This window comes from Equus przewalskii, chromosome 21 (genome assembly GCF_037783145.1).
Source record: "Equus przewalskii isolate Varuska chromosome 21, EquPr2, whole genome shotgun sequence".
NCBI classification, from domain to species: Eukaryota; Metazoa; Chordata; class Mammalia; order Perissodactyla; family Equidae; genus Equus; species Equus przewalskii.
The window spans coordinates 36,049,682-36,069,459 of record NC_091851.1 but is presented as its reverse complement, the minus strand read 5'-3'; the positions used below and the strand labels follow the sequence as shown (position 1 = coordinate 36,069,459).

Below are 19,778 nucleotides of genomic sequence, written 5' to 3'. Positions count from 1 at the left end.
TGAGAGCTGAACTCCAGAAACTTTCCTATCAAAACACCAAGCATTTTAGAGGACCTAAAATGAATATAATTGAAAAAATAGACGATTTTAAAAGCTTCTAAAAGGAAGGGTCTCTACCTCAAAGAATACACAATTGGATGAAATCTGCCCTACCAATCAATAAATACTGATTCCAATGCATGTGAAGAGATAACTAAGGTTCATATAAGGAAATAAGAATTACAGTTTCAGTTGAGGTGGTCTGGGAAACTTACTTAAATGAGACGGAATCTGAGCTGGACATTAATGACTAGACTAGATAGCAAGGAAGAAGAGGCAGAAAAAATCAGCATGACTGAAACAAGGGGAGACAAAAGTGGGAAAGACTGGTAAAAAAGACAGCTAAGAACTGAATATTAGGGTAAGGAATTTGGATTGTACTCTGCAGATCTTTAAGCAAAAAATGTGATCAAAATGGTGTTTAATAAAATTAAACTGACAGAACTAGAGTGGGGACTAAGGAAAGAGCAGAGACTAATCTGAAAGCTACTACAATAATTTAGAAATAAATGGCCTGAACGAGAGTTTTACAAATTGGAATGTAAGTATATTTAAGAAAAATGTATCAATAGGATTTTGCAAAAACAAAACCCATTTATTCAATACCATCACTCACTTAACATTCACTGAATTTTTAAATGATCAAGGCTTAAAATGTCTTACCTCTGCACTCTAGCTACTGATTTCCCACCAATGGGAACTGTGCTCTCTCCGTATTAAACTCTTACTCACTCTTTAAAGTCCTGCATCCTGATCACCTGGTCAGAGGTAGTCCCCTTTCCTCCTCTGAATTCCTCCACAATCTTTACAGGCAAAACAGATTGCCTTGTACTGAAGTGATGTACCTGATTGATTGTGTGCACTTGGAGGTCAAAACCTTTTAACTCTCACAGTGCCTTAAATAGCATAAGCTTAATAAACACTGATTACGTATGTGTGTGTATGGGGACGTGAGCAGCAGATAAGGAGTAACAAATTAAAGACGGCTGAAACTTAAGGCCTCATGGCTAAGAGAACGGTGGTATGAAGTCAGTTTAAAAAGCCACATGTGAGATTCCTGATGAAATTATTTTTAGAACTTAATATAATAATAGTCCTGTCTTATTATATGAATAAGACAGCAGTGGCCCTCCAATGGATGGAACATATGCGTGGAGTTATTTTTCTCATTGGTGAAGTCAGATTTTCCTAAATGCAGCCAAATACTTAGGTTGTAACACCAATGAACCCAACTACCTTGGCGGGGACGACAGTACTGTCATAAAACACAACCACGACTAGGCAGGTAAAAGAGGAAAGAGATGAGCTGGGATGGAGCAGAGGATGTGTAGACTAAAGCCACAGTTTGCTGAAGAGAATATTGGGTAATTATTAAAACATTTTCAAATAAAGTTGCCAAATTTCAATCTGGAAACAAAATCAAGCTGATATAGCTACTCTACAGTGTGACTTAAATTCAATAATCCATTTCACTGATGACAGCTTTACTGGGAGTAAAGAAAATATGACTTCATTTTCTTACACCAGAAGGAGGGGACTGAAAATGTTTCGATCTCCAGCTCCCTTTCCCTCACATGTCTTGCCGCTTGAAGCATTTAACTATGGTGAAGTCAGGAGCTCAAAGTCATCCTGTCCCCAAACTCATGAGTCAGCACAGAAACCTGCATCTTCACACCATTGTCTGGCATAAAGAGGTTAATCCATTTAATGTCTGACCAATAAAATTTAAATAAAAGGTCATTCTACACATATGATACTTTAAGCTTATGGAATTTTCTAATATAAGGAACCCTGGAACACATATACTCCACCCCTTTGTTTTACACATTTAAAAAACAGACCTAGAGGGACTGTTTGCACAGCTTATAGCACAAACTCGCAAATTATTCTCAATCCTTCACTGGTAAGTATTCTTTTCAAAGTAACAAGCTAACAAATGATATTGATCAGGTAACAAAGGGGGGAAATGTTTAAAGGTTTTCAGGTATAGATTTCTTTTGATTAAAGTAATTTTAAAGCTGAGCATATGATCATGCTGCTCTTTCCACCAATAACAATTAACTCTCATTTACAAAAATGTCAGTTTAGGACACTTATATTATGATAAACAAACATTTCCTCTCAAAGTAAAATAATTTGGTTTTAGATTTCACTTAAACAGAAGAGCAAAGAATGTTTACTCTAAAAAGTCTCCCCCCCCCACTTTTTTTGTTGTTAAAACCCTTTCTTCCCCTCCCCATGCCTTCTCCTCTTTTGTACTCAAGTTCTCAAACGTGTAAGACGGAGGAACAATACCACAATACAACTGCAGGCGTCCTGCCTACTAGTCAGTCATTATTCTTAAGACTTGAAAACTTTCAAAACACTGCTTGGGCTGCTGTGAAATTCCTTCTTTCAGATTTTCCCTCCTTCATGGCACATCTATTTAAAAGAATGACTTCAAAAACCTCTTGCTGTAGCCAATCAAAACTCTCTAAGCAAAAATGCTTACTCTAACTAAAAATGCTAGCCTTAGATAAGAAGGTGGGATGTAAATGCCGGAAGTTTAGTAAACGTCAATCTAAAAGTACGGAACAGAAAGAAAAAAGTATATTTCCAGCCAAGAATAAGAATAGTATTTTTCTCATATGTATATTAATCCTGTTTCTGAAAAATTCCACATTTATATGAAATTATCTTAAAGACTACAATAGTACCATCACTTTTCTAACAATACCATATAGAGACCTAAAAGTCTCAAACTACATGAGGCTGAACAGTAAAGGGTTATCTTAATTATTACTGACAAAGAAAAATTCACACTAAAATGAAGTATATTCAGTTATTTTAAAAATTTGTCGGGGGCAGAAAAAATTACCAGCAGCAGTCACCTGGAAAACTGGGGGATTTCCCATTTCCTCTGACCACACTTTGATGATGGCAGTGGTACTTACTAATAAACTTATCTGGTGGTTGAGATAAACCAATGGAACTACTCTAGACGGAGACATGGTGGGTGAAGGGAAGGGGAATAAATTATCTGTCCAGCTCACCACCGGTTCTTTTCTTTTTACAGGCAAAAGCTTTAAAAATGAAGGTGAAACACTTGGTTCATGAGTAACAACTTGTCAAATTGTTACAATAAATAAAACTTCTCCGCACACTTCTAACAAAACCAAAAAGACTAATTTATTTCAAACAATATTCAATAAAGCTCCATCTCAGTGCAACAAAATAATGTAGCTAGTTCCCTGGAGTTAGTTATAACGGGATTTAACCTGTCCACTCAACATTCAATTAACCATGAGGTTTCTCCTAATTGAGGATTATGCTGACTTCTGCAGTCCTTTCCCATCTAGCCATCTACCACTCTTACTCAGCTGCCGTAGCTACCAAAAGCAAAGCCCCAGAGAGCAGCAGATTATCCATAACTCTGTGACACCCAGGCCAATATTCCCTTCTCATCATTGTGTGGATGAGGAAGAGTTCAATTTAGTAACGTAGTGAGCCTAGTTTCCAAAAAAGAAGCTTCATAACCCTCACTCACAGCCTCTAACCAAGGAAATTAAACATTTCAGAAGAATAGCTTCATAGGTGAACATCAAACCAAAAAGAAAATGTCACACTTTCCCAAAACATATCAATAAAAAAGTATTAACAGAAAATAAAAAAGAAGACACCGAAGTTCCTAATGACAAATAGGAAAAAGGACAAACGGAAGCCTAGTCCGCTTGCTCTTAGAACACTCTTTGAAATAGGTAAAGCCTTGTCTGCCAGTTAGGTCACACTTCCTCCCTCTGCCTCTAGGCCACGAAGTTTACTACACAGTTAGTTAAATAAACCTTTACTACTGCCCCCATGTAAACCGACGGAGGCCGGCAGAACTGACCAAACTGAGTTAACGCAGACAAAGTGGGCAACTGGCAGCATGCAGGTCTAAGAAGAATGGATAAATTGGCCTTCTAGACACTGCAGGTCTTCATTTCAACTCCCACTGTGTATCTTCCGGCCATTTTCCTGTTCATTTAACAACTCACCACCAGAAGGTAGGAAAGGCAAAGGCGATTAAATTCACGTCAATTCCATCATTTGTTAGGGGGCTAAAAATAAGGTTAGGCTTTAGATAAACTGCATCCTTACCCCAAAATAATCTCCCAGAAACCCTGTCAGAAAACCAATGGGCCAAGTGAACTTCCCTGGCAAACATTAACAAAGTGAGGGCATAAGCCCCCTCACAACAGAGCCCTCCTCCACCTCAACTGGGAAACCTTCGTTTTGGAATCCCCTCCCCCACCCCAAAAGCACTCATAAAATGGAAGAAAACGCCTACATTTTACTGCAGCACTCAATCTCAGTGCTCTCCCTGAGGATCTAGGCTAAGATACAGTCACCTATTTCTTTAATCTGTTGAACTACGAGGAAAGAGAAAAGTTAACATACATTTCCAATACCTAATTTTCTGCTCTCAGAGCTTTAACCACTCAGTAACGCAAAAAAGGAATATTCTACACTACAGAGTATGGTAAATTCAAACCCAACTGGGACAGGTAACCTGGTTTAACCTAGGAGAAACTATACTGCGTCTTCCATCTTAACAACTCTTGATAGGCAGCATTAAAAGAGTAACAACTGTGTTAAATTGTAGTGGCTTTGCTGTGTAGACAAACAGCCACTGGAGGCTATACTCATTCTAAACTTGAAACAAGGTAAAAGTTTCCAAGTTTTCTACATCCTATGGTCAACGCTTGAAATTACATAGTCCAAAAAAAATGCAAAAAGAAACCCTAAAGCCATTTATTTTAACAATTAGGGATAGGACAATTGTAGTTTGGTTTATCTTACCCTATTGTCCAAACTAAAATATTTTTAAATTATTCTTTTAAAAGACTTCTCAAAAACACAGTAGTCTTCAAGTTAAAAGGAACTGTTCTAGAATCATACTGCTAATGCACAAGACTGAATTTTAAAAAAAACAAAAAGCTTATCTTTAATATGTCCCTGACACAGTAAGGAAGTTTATTTCAAAAGACCAGTCATGAAGGCCTTAGTAAGTAGAGAACTATTTTTTATTTACATGTCTCCTAGAAAGGGGGTCCTGGATCCAACAGTATACTCCCTCCTTACTGAATGAATTCTAACTTATTGGCTTAGGGTACAGGGGGCGATTTACAGAAATCATTCTTATACGGGGGAAAACGCACAGTATATTCACTTTCAAAACAGAGTGAAATCACTTAATATAATTCACTAATACCCTAGACTCTAATATCATTGAATTTTTTTAATGAATTGTTAGTGTTGGTAAATTTAAAACCACTATTGTAAAACTTATAAAAACAGAAATCCTGTTAATCATGTTGGGGTTGTTTTGTACTTTGAAAGCCTCTGTGGTTAAGGAGTACTTTCTGGTAGAAACACTTCCTATAACTGCTCTAGAAACATTCCCACTTAGTCCACAATCCTCACATCCAAAATGTAGTTCTATATGCCAGCTTCCGACGTACAGCTTTTTTTTTTAATGCTGAGTGGACAATTAAGTCATTTCTATCCATACATAAAATATCCCTATAATTTAGGATCACAGGCACTCTGGAATACTGCTCATTTAAATGCAGAACCTGAAGCAACCTCCAGCGACAGGAGCTATAGTGTTCAATATCATTTTACATGTTACAAACAGAGGCTTCACCTTACATACAAACAATGAACCCGGGCATGTTCTTCATCCTAAAGCTTCAGATTGTCATTTCATTAAGGGTGTTAGCAGATAAGGCAACATAAGCAATAAGCTCAGAAGACCTTTTCTAGTTGCTATCAACATTTAAGACAGAAAAAAAAAAAAACACACACACACAGTATTCCCACCACATTTTCCCTTTTCTCTGTTCACTTTATTTCCCTACTTTTGGTATCCAACAGGGATACGCTTCAAGTGAAAAATCTTAAAATAGTTATTCCAAAGACCAAGGTTATTCTAGAAACCAGTTGCCTTGTAGGAGAAGAAACTGGAGGATTCAGAGTAGGAGAGAGACTCATTTTTCAATATTCTTGTACCTTCCCAGTTGAGTATCACAGGTATAATCTACCCTAAACAAGCAATCATTTAAATTTTCTTCAAGAACAAACATTTCACGAACTTACAGACTTCCATTTAACATTTTAGTTTATGCGACATTCAAAAGACTTTTTTTTTTTCCATCATCCTCTAAACAACCTGCTGCCACAAATTCTGAAGCTTTCTTGCAGCCAGGGACCAGCTAGGTGGATTGGAGACCAGGCACGTAGACCAAGCAGATGCAGCAACCTCCCCGAGTCCTAGCACCCCTCTCACCCACCTCATCCAGCTCCATTTCAAACCACTGCAGCAAGACAGCTGGTACTCGCCTTCCTGTTTCTTGACGGAACAGGCTTAATAACAAAAACAGGTTGGCTTTGAAGCGCTGCTCGAAAACTGCAAAAAGGAAGTCTTCATATTCGCGAGGCGGAGGTGGGGGGGGGGGAGGGACAAAGTTTCGACTTGCCGAGAATTTCACCCCTTTCGTGTCACTCCATTCGGGAATCCCGAACTCCTGCTGCTGGGGAGACTCAGGGACGATGCTCTCGCCCTCTCCCCCTGCTCCTCGGGTCCCTTTCCACCCCGAGCGCCCTCCGACAGCCTCGGAGCCGCTCCGCCTCCCCACGACTCGCGGGTGGTTTCTCTCAGGCGTGCGCGAGACAAACAGGGGCTTTAAGTCGTTACACGCGGAGTCGACTCTCGGACGGAGAGATGGGGCGGGGGTGGGGTGGGGTGAGGGGGGCATCGGTCACCGTCCAGGCGGCCGAACCCCAACGCAACGCGCTAACTTCCCGCTTGCCATCCCCCAGCCCGCAAACCAGGGGCGGCGAGATGCCCTCCCACCGCGAACACGGCAGAGACCTCCCCGCGCCCAAAATGGAAATCCCGCAGATAACGCGCTAAAACGCCAGCGATGCCCGAGGGCGGCAGGAACCGCCGCCAAACCCGCCCCGGCTCCGCGCGCGGCCGGCGGGGGTCCCGGCTCCGCGCCCCCGTGCGCCCCTCTAAGTGCGACGGCGCCTGGGCGGCGGGAGGACGCCGCGAGCCCCCCGAAGCAGCCCGAGGGCTGGGCACTGAGAACTTTAGGGACCGCGGGCAAGAGCGGGCCCCCCAAGCTCCTCGGGTCCCCCTCGGCGCGGCCGCCCCGGGTGCGGGCTGGCGGCGCGGCCCCGGCCCCCGAGTCCGCCCGCGCTCCCCTCGCTCGGCGCGCCCCTCCGCGCCGCCGGCTCAGGCAGCCGGGACTCGCCCGCCCCCGCCGCCACCGCGCCGCCTTTATCTCCACTCACCGCCCGCCGCCATTTTCCTCGCAGCTCCGCTTTAAATCGGAAACTCGCCGCTCAGCCCGCAGCCGCTGCTGCCGCCGCCGCCGACCCAGCCGCCGCGGCCACTGCCGTCGCTGTGGAGGGCTGAGGCGGCAGCCGCTGGAGTCGCGGCGCGGGGGCCGCCGGGATTTGTAGTCCTGCGGCCACGCCCAGCACTACCGGTCCCAGGGGGCCTTGCGCGGCCGGGGTACTGGGTGCCCCCGGCCGGTCCGGCCTCCGCGGCGCGAGGGCGTGGCCGCGTGGACCCTGCGGCCGCTTTCGCTAACTTATTGCCTGGGAGCTGCAGCAGGGTCCCGAGGACTGGAATGCAGTCCTTGCCCTGGCCCTGTTTTTTTCGTACTTGTCTTCGTCCAGTAATATCTGACATTTATGGAGCGTTTATTGTATGCCAAGCACTGCTCCTGAAAACAAGCATCCCTTAGGGACCATTATGATCTTCATTGTTCGGATGAGCAAACTGAGGCACGAGGTCAGAAGCGATGGGGCTGTTCCACAGATGCTGAAGTCACTGGGTGAAAGGTTGTTAGGCAATAATATGTTGACAATATATCCCACGGAGTACTTACCTCTTACAATGAGGAACAGCTTGCCTCACGGTGGAGAGATCTGGCAGACACTACCTTTACCAAGTGATGGAATTTAGTATCACCGATAATGGGCAGAGCTGACAGTATGTGTCTCCTGATGTGATGCAATGGGGAAGACATAAAGCCACCTCTGTAGTATTCTTTTTTTTAATCATTTTTATATTGTTTAAAGATTGGCTCCTGAGCTAACATCTGTTGCCAATCTTCTTTTTTTCTTCTTCTTCTCCCCAAAGCCCCCAAGTATGTAGTTGTATATTCTAGTTGTGAGTGTCTCTGGCTGTGCCACATGGGACACTGCCTCAGCATGGTCTGATGAGCGGTGCCATGTCCCCGCTCAGGATCTGAACTGGTGAAACCCTGAGCCACTGAAGCTGAGGGGACAAACTTAACCACTTGGCCACAGGCCGGCCCCTGTAGCATTCTTGCCAAAAAATAAAAAAAAAATAGCTGACCTGAATATAACTGTAAAAACAATCAGAATGTAGGACATGCTACAAAACAGCTAGCCTGGACTCTTAAAAAGATCAAAGTATGAAAGGGGTGAAAACCAAATGCAATAGGTGAACCTTGATTGGATCCAGGATTTTATTTTTTAATGCAAACAGAATTTTGGAGGGAAATTTTAATATGGACTATATATTAGATAATAATGTTGAATTAGTATTACATGCCTTGTATTTGACTAGTGTCGACAAAAATAATCCATAACCAATCTATAAATGAAAATTTTGGAGAGTTTATTCTGAGTTGAAATCTGAGGACCATGGCCCGGGGCCTTTCTTCCCGAAGGAAGAAAGGGCACCGAAGAAGTGGGGTGCACAGAGTGGTTAAATACCCCCAAACAGGGTGTTTCACATATGATGGAAATGTCCCTCCCACAATAGTCACAAGATTGCCCTGTCGGCACAGCGCTTGATGGACACAGTAGGTAGTGGGTTTGCTATCTTGGTGGGCGTAGCAGGAGGCAAGTCTATTGTCTTGAGCTGGGTGGTCACAGGTGAGCTCAGCAATCAGTTTCTAGCCTAAGGAAAGATGCTTAATCCTTAAAGAAATGCCAATGTTGGGAGGGGGAGGGAAGTTGCACCCTTATCTCAAGGGCCTTTGCTCTTGCCAAAGGGAATATCTAAAGCAGGTATACAATGTACGCTCAACGGCCTCTGTCAGGCCCTTTTGGAAAGACAAGGTCAGGACGAATTAGGTTTACACCAAATGGCTTCCTCATATACTCCAATATATTCTATTACTTGCCATTTTTATGTCACTAGAATAAAATAAATAACCACTTCTAGCTCCATCACCATCATTTCCTACCTGGACCAGTACAGTAGCTTCCTCACTGTTCTCCCTGCTTCCGTTCCACCCTTTCCCCCTGGAGTGTTTTCTCCACACAGCAACCAGAGGAATCTGGTAAACACCAAGTCACTTTAGGTCTGTCCTCCAAAATCTTTGCAGTTACCTGCAAAGTCCCACGCAATCTGTGTCTCTTCTCCCGCTCCCTTTCTAAGCTCATCACCACTTTTTGTCCACTCACTACTGTCCTCCAGGTACACTGGACTTCTTGGGGTCCCTCCAACCCTTGAGGCCCAGCACACTCTGGCTTCAAAATAGCAAATCACATTTGCTATTTCCTCTGCCTAGTTCACTTTTTTCCAGAAAATCCAAATCATTTATGATGAGGATTTTAGGCTGGTTATTTTTAAAACTACAGATGAAAAGCAGGCTCCGAGGACTGGAATTTTGCTTGCCCTTTTGAGAGACATTTGCATTTGTGAAGGAAGGGGGGATGACCTTGTAGGGACCTGAAATTGGCCACCCCAGGATATGTCTCTTTGGCATCGGGATTGTTTGGGGCTGATTGCTTTCGATAAACTGGGACAGGGAAGGAGGCTCTGGGGAATGGAACTTGCCCTTGTTGGGACACATTTACATTTGTAAGGTAAATCTATCTGTAAAAGGTGCCTCCCTCTCTGTACCAGGAAGAAGAGAGATGACGTTGTCCCTAGAAACTCTTAATGGGGAAGGCAAGAACTTAAGTTGGTTGCTGTCTGGCAATCTCATATAACTGATTTAGGGTGGTGGCTTCTGACCTTTGCTTAATCCGATTTGATTCTTGTCTAAAAGTCATGGGACCACCCAACAACCAGACCCCACCTGTACTGATACCATTTTAACTTTTCTTCATGTTCTTTCCTTTGTCTTGTAAAGAAATGACTCACATACCCATGCCTTATAAAATTAGCCCAACCCTCAACTCCGGGCAGCAGCAGCAGCAGCTCTGCCTGCCCATGGGCACTGTCCCCATGCCAGCAGGGGCAGCAGAAGTGGCGGCAGCAGCTCTGACTGCCCATGGGTCCTGTCCCCATGCTATTCTATTCTCTAAATAAAAGAGCACTACTGCCAGATCTTAAGAGTCTAAGAAATCTTTCTTTCAACTCCTCGGCTCACCGACCCCGCATCATTTCACTCCCTTATCTCCCCCATGTCACTAAGTCCCCAAGTATCACTTCTTCAGTAAAACCTGTCCTAATTTCTCTATTTTAAGTTCCCACCCACTTCAATTCCAGCTTTCCCTATCCCTCTTCCCTGTCTCGTTTCCCTTTGTAGCATTTTGTATCATCAGGAACACCATCTGTTTTTGTTTACTTATAGTATTTATTATCTCTTTTCCTCACTAGAATGAAAGCTCCCTGAAGATAGGGCTTGTGTCTCTCTTGTTCTCTGACATGTTCTCAGGACCCACTGCAGAACTTAGCAATAGTATGCGCTCAGTCAGCATTTGCTGCGCAGATGAATTCACTCCCTCATCCAACAACAGACGATAAATAGATATTAGACGTTGAGAACCCAGAGATGAAACACTAAGACCCTGCGTGGCCTTTCACCTGAACAACTGCCGCCAGCTCCCAGCTGCTCTCCTGCCTTCTCACATTAGTCATCTCATGAGCCACGCCCCACACAGTAGCCACAGGGATCTTTGAAAAATCATATACTAAATTATGTCACTGCCAATCTGAACGTATTCCAATGGCATCCCATTGCACTTGGGATAAAACCCAGACTCTAATTGATTTGGTCTCTGCTTCTCTCTCTGATCTCAAGTAATATATTTCTTCTCTTTTCGTACTCCATGCCGGACAGTAACAGTCCTGATGTTTCTGGAACATACCAAGCTTGCTCCTGCCTCAGGGCTTTTCCAGTTCCCTTTTCGGTCTGGAATTTTCTGTCCTCCTGGCTTGCTCCCTATTGTCATTCAGATTACTGCTGAAATGTCTCCTCCTCAGGTAGATCTTCCAAAGGGCTACACACACATACACACACACACATCACACACACACACACACACACACACACAGAGTCACATCATCCTGCTTTATTTTCTTCATAATAATTACCACTATCTGAATTTTTTTCAATTGTCTGTCTCCCTCTCTAGACTATAAGTGCAAAGAGGGCAGGGAATTTGTCTACTTATTCACTGAAGCTTCTCCGGCACCTAGATTAATGTCTATCCTATAGTAGGCACTTAATAAACATCTGTGGAGGAAAAGAAGGAAAGAAGGAGCAGAAAAAAAAGAAAAGACAGAAGGAAGAAAGGAAACCAATCTCTTAATCCTATTAATATTAATTAATATATATATGTTCACAGAAAGTATAACTGATATTAACAATAATAAAAAAAATATTTGGGGCCAGCCCAGTGGCGCAGCAGTTTAGTTTGCACGTTCCACTTCAGCAGCCAGAGTTCACCGATTCAGATCCCCGGTGTGCACATGGCATGGCTTGGCACGCCATGCTGTGGTAGGCATCCCACATATAAAGTAGAGGAAGATGGGCATAGATGTTAGCTCAGGGCCAGTCTTCCTCAGCAAAAAGAGGGCGATTGGCAGCAGATGTTAGCTCAGGGCTAATCTTCCTCTCACACGCACACACAAAATATTGCATGTGAACGGAATAAAATAAATAACCCAAGGACAGACCTCTAACTCAAGGGGCGTTAGAGAAAGCTACCAGGAGGGAGCAACTTCTGTGCTGACTTTGGCAGAGTTTTGATGGAACCTGTACTTGTGTCTGTACTGAGCGTTGTCTGGAAAACGCTATTCTAGACTTAAAATCTAAGCCACATGAGTGTCACGCTCTAGTAAATAGTCTATGAAGGATGCCTGCCATCATTCCTTCCTCCCTGTTTGCACAAGTTGCTCTTGCAGGAGAGGTAAACTTTATTTCCTCTTCCTTGAATTGGAGTTGCTCTGTGACTGACCAATAGAAATGGTGGAAGTTACATGGTGGGACGTTCAAGTCCATGCCATAAGATGACTGGCAGCTTCCACTTCCTTCCTCTTAGAAACCAGCCGCCGTACCATGGGAAGCCCAAGCCACATAGAGAGGTCACATGAAGGAAAACTGAGTCACTCCAGTTGATAGTCCCAGCTAAGATCCCAGGCGGAGAGTCAGCCTTCTTGCTCATTGCAGTTTCTGGAGGCCCCAGGTGACTATACCCCCCACCAACAACATCCAGAACAGAAGAACCACCCACTGAGCCCATTCAACCTACAACACCATCAGAGATGCTAAAATATAGTTCTTTAAGCCACTAAATTTTGCCGCGGTTTGTTAGGCAGCAGTTGATAACTGAAACACTCCACAGGTGAGGACTTTTGTTGACTTGTGGCTGAGAACTTTCAACAGGCAGGAAGAGTAATCTGAAATTCTGAAATTATCCCAATAAAATTGGCTTGGCCTAGGGGACACGGAAGTATAAACTTTGTGAGGATGGAATTAGAAGGTCACCTAGCTGAAGTCCTCCAAAAATAAAGAGATTCTGCTTGCAGCGTTTCTGACAGCACCAAGCCTCTGCCTGTGAGCCTCCAGGGTGGCTCTTCCCTTCCTCAAGGGCGGCTTTGGTGGTCAGGGTTCTTGGGTTGAAAGTAACAACAATAGACTCTAGAGTGGAGGAAAATGTTATGCAGGAACTCACAGACTCACAGGCCAGGCTAGAGGACAAGGCCCAGAAAGGTGAGAAAGCAGGGGAGAAGAAGATACTTGAACATCTTCTCTGGGATCAGTAGTCGGTCTAGAGAAGAGCAATCGCTTTATCCTATCTTCTCATCATCCTACTTGGAGATTCAAATTCAAAAGAGAAATTTGTTCAATTGTTCTAGCTCAGGTCACATGATAGATACGCAAGTAGCAGACAACCAGACCAGTAACACTGCTCACTAGCCCGCCTACGACTTACTCTCCAGCGATTCAAGGGGGGAAAAAATACAGACACACTCGGAGAGAGAGAGTGCATGTGAGCAAACGTGGGAGAATTTTATCAGTTAGTAAATCTAGATTCAAGGTTCACAGGTGTTGATTGTATTATTCTTGCAAGTTTTCGGTAGAATTGAAATTTTCCAAAATAAAAAGTTTAGGGGAAAAAGCTTACAGCAGGGGGCTGTCCCTGTGACCAAGAAGTTAAGTTCACGGTCTCTGCTTCGGTGGCCCAGGGTTTCACTGGTTCGGATCCTGGGCACGGACCTAGCACTACTCGTCAAGCCATGCTGAGGCAGTGTCCCACATAGCACATCTAGAAGGACCTACAACTAGAATATACAGCTATGTACCTGGGGGCTTTAGGGAGAAGAAGGAGAAAAAAAAAGGATGTCAACAGATGTTAGCTCAGGTGCCAATCTTTAAAAAAAAAACAACTTGGGGCCGGCCCAGTGTTGCAGCGGTGAAGTTCACACGTTCCGCTTCTCGGCATCCCAGGGTTCGCTGGTTCGGATCCCAGGTGCAGACATGGCACCACTTGGCAAAAGCCATGCTGTGGCAGGCGTCCCACATATAAAGTAGAGGAAGATGGGCATGGATGTTAGCTCAGGGCCAGTCTTCCTCAGCAAAAAGAGGAGGATTGGCAGCAGTTAGCTCAGGGCTAATCTTCCTCAAAAAACAAACAAAAAAAAAAAAACTTAGGGCAGAAAAAAGATAGTACTAGCCAGGATTCATAGAGACCTTATACTTACCAGGCGCTACTTGAAGTCCTTTACGTATCTGAGTTCATTTAACCCTCACAATAATCCTAAGCAGTGGATCTTTCATTATGTTGTTTCACAAATGTGCAAACGCAGGCATTGAAGAAGGAAGTAACTTGCCCCAGGTCGTGAACTACTAAGTACTAGAGTCAGGATGTAAATCCAGGCTCACAGGCTCATCGTTTTTTTTGTTGCTTTTTTATTATTATTATTCTGCGTGTGTGTGTGTGTGTGAGGAAGATTGGTCCCAAGCTAACATTTGCGGCAATCTTCCTTGGTTTTACGTGGGACGCTGCCACGGTGTGGCTGGACGAGTGATGCTAAGTCCCTGCCCAGGATCCGAACCCACAAACCCAAAGCAGAGTGCACAAACTTAACCACTGTGCCACCTGCCCAGCCCCACGTATTCTTAACTATTATGCTGCACTGCCTCTCCACAGATGCATAAACAATGAAGACATTTAATTGTTGCACATGACATGCCTAGGGGTAGACTGTTACCGAGTGTGTTCATCCAGGATGGGGATGTTACAATCTTGCTTCTCCACCACCCTCAGCATATTGGTATTCTGTCCTTAGCTTACAGCCTCATGGACACAAGATGGCTGCCACAGCTGAAGCATCACCTCAACTCACCATCAAGTCCAAATGCAGGAAGCAGAAGAGTGAACAGGTGTCAAGAAAGGCATCATATCTCTCTCTCTTTTTTTTTCAGATATAAAACTTTTTCCCAAAATTTCCCCCTTCCCCCTCACTGCCTCTCACCCCCAAAGCAAATGTCCCCCTACATCTCATTATGGTAGAGATATGGGCCTCATGGACACCATTAACTGCAAGGGAATATGGGAACCCAAGCATCTGCTCTCTCAGCCTTGGGCTTTAAATGAGCAGATGAGCGAATGCTTCTCAGTTGTCTGGTCCAGCCCAGAGTCTGTTTCTGTCCCTACCCCTCTCATAGTCCCCTGCCTTCTTCCCCCTTTCCTTGTGTGACAGTATAGCCTAATGGTTAAGAGCATAGGCTTTGGCTGTCAATACGTGACTTGCCCAGCTGGTTCTGCTACTTATAAACCTGTGTGATAATGGCTGGGTACTTGAACTTTCTGTGCCTCCATTTCCTAAAATGGGAACTACAAGAATAATAATACCTATTTCCTAGGGCTGTTGCGAGGATTAAATAAACGATAGAGTGAAAGTCCTAAGAATGGTGTCAAGCACGAAGTACACCCTCAATAAATGTTAATGATGATTATGTATGGCAGTTCCAAACTTGGGGTTTGCGGGGATTAATATCCGAGGGTTAGTAACAATTTCCTCCTTTCCCCCTATTTTGCCTCATTATAGTTGTTAGAGTCTGAAATTCCCCTGCAAGGGGAAATAGATTGCTTGGGTGGATACCTAAACCCTGCATATGCCTAAAACTCTATTTTGAAATATCTAATCTGAAAATGAGCTGGCACTGGTGCACGCTCCACCCCCAGGCTGTACTCTGAGCCACTCTACTCCAGGGGTAGGATACACAGCTGAGGGAAAGTCAGACAGACAGACAGAAGAGATTTAAAGCCAATGAATACTGTTTTGCTGAACGGGGGGAAAACACCTCTGCAGGGAGCCACATTTAAGGCAAATTTTTGGTAGAAAAGAGCAGCTAGAGCCTTTCAATCTAGAGTCAAGCTGTTCATACCTCTTGCTTTAAACCTAGATAAGGGACTGGCGAGCTGTGATTTTGTGCGAGAGGTGGCTGGCACACGAGCCAGTTGAAATTGGCACCTGGGCCAGCTGCAACCGACTTGCCCCTCCCCACAACCTGCAAATGCCTTTCCACAGCTGGAAGAATTTTCAGCTCGGTTTACTTTATGGTTTTTTTCTCTCTGAGACTTACTTATTAAATGCATTTGCTTTGGGAAAAAATAATTTACCACCAAATGTTTAAAAATTACCCATTGGGGGCCAGGCTGTGGGTGAGTGGTTAAGTTCAGGCGCTCCGCTTCGGTGGCCCAGGTTTCACCAGTTCAGATCCTGGGCGCGGACATGGCACCGCTCCTGAGGCAGCGTCCCACATGGCACAGCCAGAAGGACCAACAACTAGCATATACAATTATGTCCTGGGGGGCTTTGGGGAGAAGAAGCGGAAAAAAAAAAAAGAAGAAGCGGAAAAAAAAAAAAAGAAGATTGGCAACAGATGTTAGCCCAAGAGCCAATCTTTAAAAAAAAAAAAAGTACCCATTGTAGGAGGGCTAAACTTTTTAAAAAGTTTTGGTGAGGATGAGGAGAAATTGAAACTTTCACACATTGCTGATAGAACCGTGAAATGGTGCAGCCATTTTGGAAATCAGTTTGGCAGTTCTTTAAAATGTTACACATAGAGTTGCCATATGACCCAGCAATTCCACTCCTAGGTGTATACCCAAGAGAATTTAAAACATATGTCCACACAAAAACCTGTACAGAAATGTTCATAGCAACATTATTCACAATAGCTAAAAGTGGAAACAACCCGGGCCGGCCCCTGGGCCGAGTGGTTAAGTTCGCGCGCTCCGCTGCAGGCGGCCCAGTGCTTCGTTGGTTCAAATCCTGGGCGCAAACATGGCACTGCTCAGCAAACCACGCTGAGGCGGCATCCCACATGCCACAACTAGAAGGACCCACAATGAAGAGTATACAACTATGTACCCGGGGGCTTTGGGGAGAAAAAGGAAAAAATAAAATCTTTAAAAAAAAAAAAGTGGAAACAACCCAAGTGACCATCAACTGATGAATGGTATATCCATTCCATAGTGGAATACGTATATCCATACATATAGTAGTATATCCATATGATGAAAAATTAATAGGCAACAAAAAGAGGGAAGTACTGACACGTGCCATAACATGCATGAACAAGAGCATTCCGTCCAGAATATTTTGCTCTTTGTTTTACCACTTAATTATGAATCATGGAAATTGCCCACAAGGACCTCGTGATAAGGTTCATAGAGAGCTGTCCTGCTTTTTTTAACAACTGTTATAAGTATGTGGGTGTTATTAGCAGACATTGAGGATATTTCCGTTTTTTTGTGGTTTTCTTTTTACTTTTACAGTGAGTTTCCTTGTACCTCTCTTTTAAAAGCAACGTTTTAACAAGTACTGGTAATCACAAAATATAAAGAAGGAAGTAGAGCTCTCGTGAACGATCTCTTGCTAAATGAGTCCAGTGACGTCAAGCTTAGGATCTTCCAGCATTTGCTGTGGAATGGGACCAGAGGGGGCCCTGGGGAAGAGACAAGGAAGTTCTCTAGCAATGGCAGTGTTTTGGATCAAGGTAACACAGAGTCTCGAAATAGAAGGACCATCAAGGCTGGAGCTTTTTGATTCAGATGTGAAAGGACATCCTTGAACATGACCAAATCACTGTCCCCCAAAGGCCACTACTAGAATTGGGTTCATGAGACGATGTCATGTTTTCCAGTTGGTGGGTCCAAACCCATTTGTGGGTTTGGAAATCAACATCCTGGGGTTTACCTGCTATTGTTTAAAGCTGTAATGGAATTTTACCAAATATCAGAGTGAGTCTCACATAGTATGTATTGTTTCTTAAAATTTTTATCTCAAGTATATATAGAAGTGTGAATACTGAATCACAATGTGAAATATATTTGTCACTGTGATTCACAGGCAAATGCTTAAAGACACTGAGCCAGAAGGGCAACTTTTTGGCCTCCATATTCTTTTTCATACCCTCAAACTTTTCCGCCAGTCTTATTATATAGAACTGAGAACCAAATACGCACCACCCCCTAGTGTAAATTCAGGTGAGAAGTGAGGCTGCTGCCAGTGGGAAGCAGTTCGATCCTCACCCTTCTGCTCTAAAGAGAGAGAAATTTGAAGACGAGCCCCCCTTCAGCGCAATCTCCCCACCTTGGCTTGGGGGATTTTGTTACATTTTCCCTCCCTTCACCCTCTTTTCCTTCTTTCTTCCCTTTTTTTCTTTCTTTTTAAATCCTACAAAGGAGATGCAAGTTGAAGACCCTCAGCCACCCAATTCCTCTCCTAGAGGCCCACTATTACCAATTTCTTAGGTGTTAAGAGATGCATTTACAAATAAACATACATATATGAGTAAATACATTTTTATCACACAAATAATGGCATACCGTCTGCTCTGCTTTGCCCCTGACTTTTTCACTTACAGAATCTGGGAGACCTTTTCGTACGGGTGCATGTTGAGCAGCTGCGTTATGTTTTATCAGCTGCATGGCATTGCAGCATATGGAGTCTGGCCCCAGCTCTGGAATTACAGTTTCTTTTTTTTCAACGAATTTGGGTTTTAAAGTGATGATAGTGAGCTTATTTAAAAGGATAAACCCTCTTGTAATTATTTAGTAATTACAGAGTAGGAACACCGGAGGAATGGATGTGTTGGGGCATGAAAATGATATCTATGCCAGGGGTGAATGTATAAACCAAGTTAAGATTCTAGCTTAAAAAAAAAACAAAACCCCACCCTCTGACTGTTATCAATCTACCGGATTGCAGAGCCTGTTAAGGATAAATTACTATGCACATCAATCACGCTGCCTGCCCCACCCACAGGCCCTTCTAGAGGAAGGACAGAAGTCACTGTCTTTGTTTCTATGTGACTGGCCTCTTCTGCTCACACCACAGCTGACTGGATCAGATCTGGGAACCAGACCAAGAGCAGCCAATGCAGGGACTGGTTAGTGATTTCTGAGGTGTCTGAGCACAAAAATATTTGGTCAGAGGCCAGCCCGGTGCCATAGTGTTAAGTTCGAATGCTCTGCTTCAGTGGCCCAGGGTTTGCCAGTTTGGATCCTGGACGCAGACCTACTACACACCGCTCATCAAGCCAGGCTGTAGCAGCATCCCACACAGAAGAACTAGAAGGACTTACAATTAGGATATACAAATATGTATTGGAGCTTTGGGAGAAAAAAAAAAAGAGGAAGATTGGCAACAGATGTTAGCTCATGGCCCATCTTCCTCACCAAAAGAAAAAAAAAATTGGTCAAACAGGAAACAGGTTGACTTGTCATATTTCCATTTGGAGTGAATTCAAATTAGAAACCACAGAGTGAATCAGCTAGTTAATAAAAGAATTTGAAGGGAGAAAGGACATATGAGACAGGAGGGACTAGGATGGGAAAAAAGAACAGAAACTGAATATTCAGAGCTAGGAGGTAGAGAAAAGATACTGAAAAAGAAAAGTCAAGTCAGTTCACTCCCAGTAACACAGCAGATTTAGATAACCTGAAACACCCTATCCCCACTACAAAAACATCTGGAAATTCTGGGTAAAAGATAACAAATACTCTTTTAAATGAACAACTAAGTTCACAAGAAAGTGAGGGAAATCCCCAGATGCCAAAAAAATAAAAATGAAATCGAAAACCAAACCAGTAAGTGTGAACTGATACTGCCAGAAGAGGGAGGTGTGTGGGTCTCGGAAAGCAAGGGTCTTGGGGTGACATGCAAATGCAAGGACAGGATGGAGGCCTTGGGCTCAGACAACCCCAACTTGCAACACACAGAGAGCATCCTCCTTACGCTGGGAATCAGCAGACCGAGCAAAGGTGGCATGAGACCCATGGAAGTTCAGCAGATAGCTTGTTAGGATAGAAACCACGGAAGAGATGGGAAAGAAGACACAAAAGAAGGGACCAAAAGATGAGAAAAACCCCCGTGTATTTCATATGCATATATGTAAAGACCGAGAAAGTTTGACCAAGAACCAAGCAAAGTAGAGAGCAAGAGAAGCTGAGCCGACAGGAAGCTGGTAGGTGGCAGG

The 19,778-nt window shown here is 43.8% G+C and overlaps 1 protein-coding gene across 12 annotated transcripts in view; it reads right to left on the bottom strand.

The window, feature by feature from the left end:
* The window catches only part of NCOA3 (nuclear receptor coactivator 3), a 121,607-nt gene extending 113,860 nt beyond the window's left edge, over nt 1-7,747 (bottom strand). For 2 of the 12 annotated variants that reach the window (XM_070588464.1, XM_070588465.1), the window contains exon 1: nt 7,360-7,519. The gene's annotated coding sequence lies outside the window, so the exon portion shown is untranslated. Of the gene's footprint in view, nt 1-6,353; nt 6,758-7,359 lie in introns of those variants that run through there. The other 10 variants (XM_070588454.1, XM_070588461.1, XM_070588456.1 and 7 more) reach the window with 9 other exon arrangements.
* Nucleotides 7,748-19,778: the final 12,031 nt, after the last annotated feature.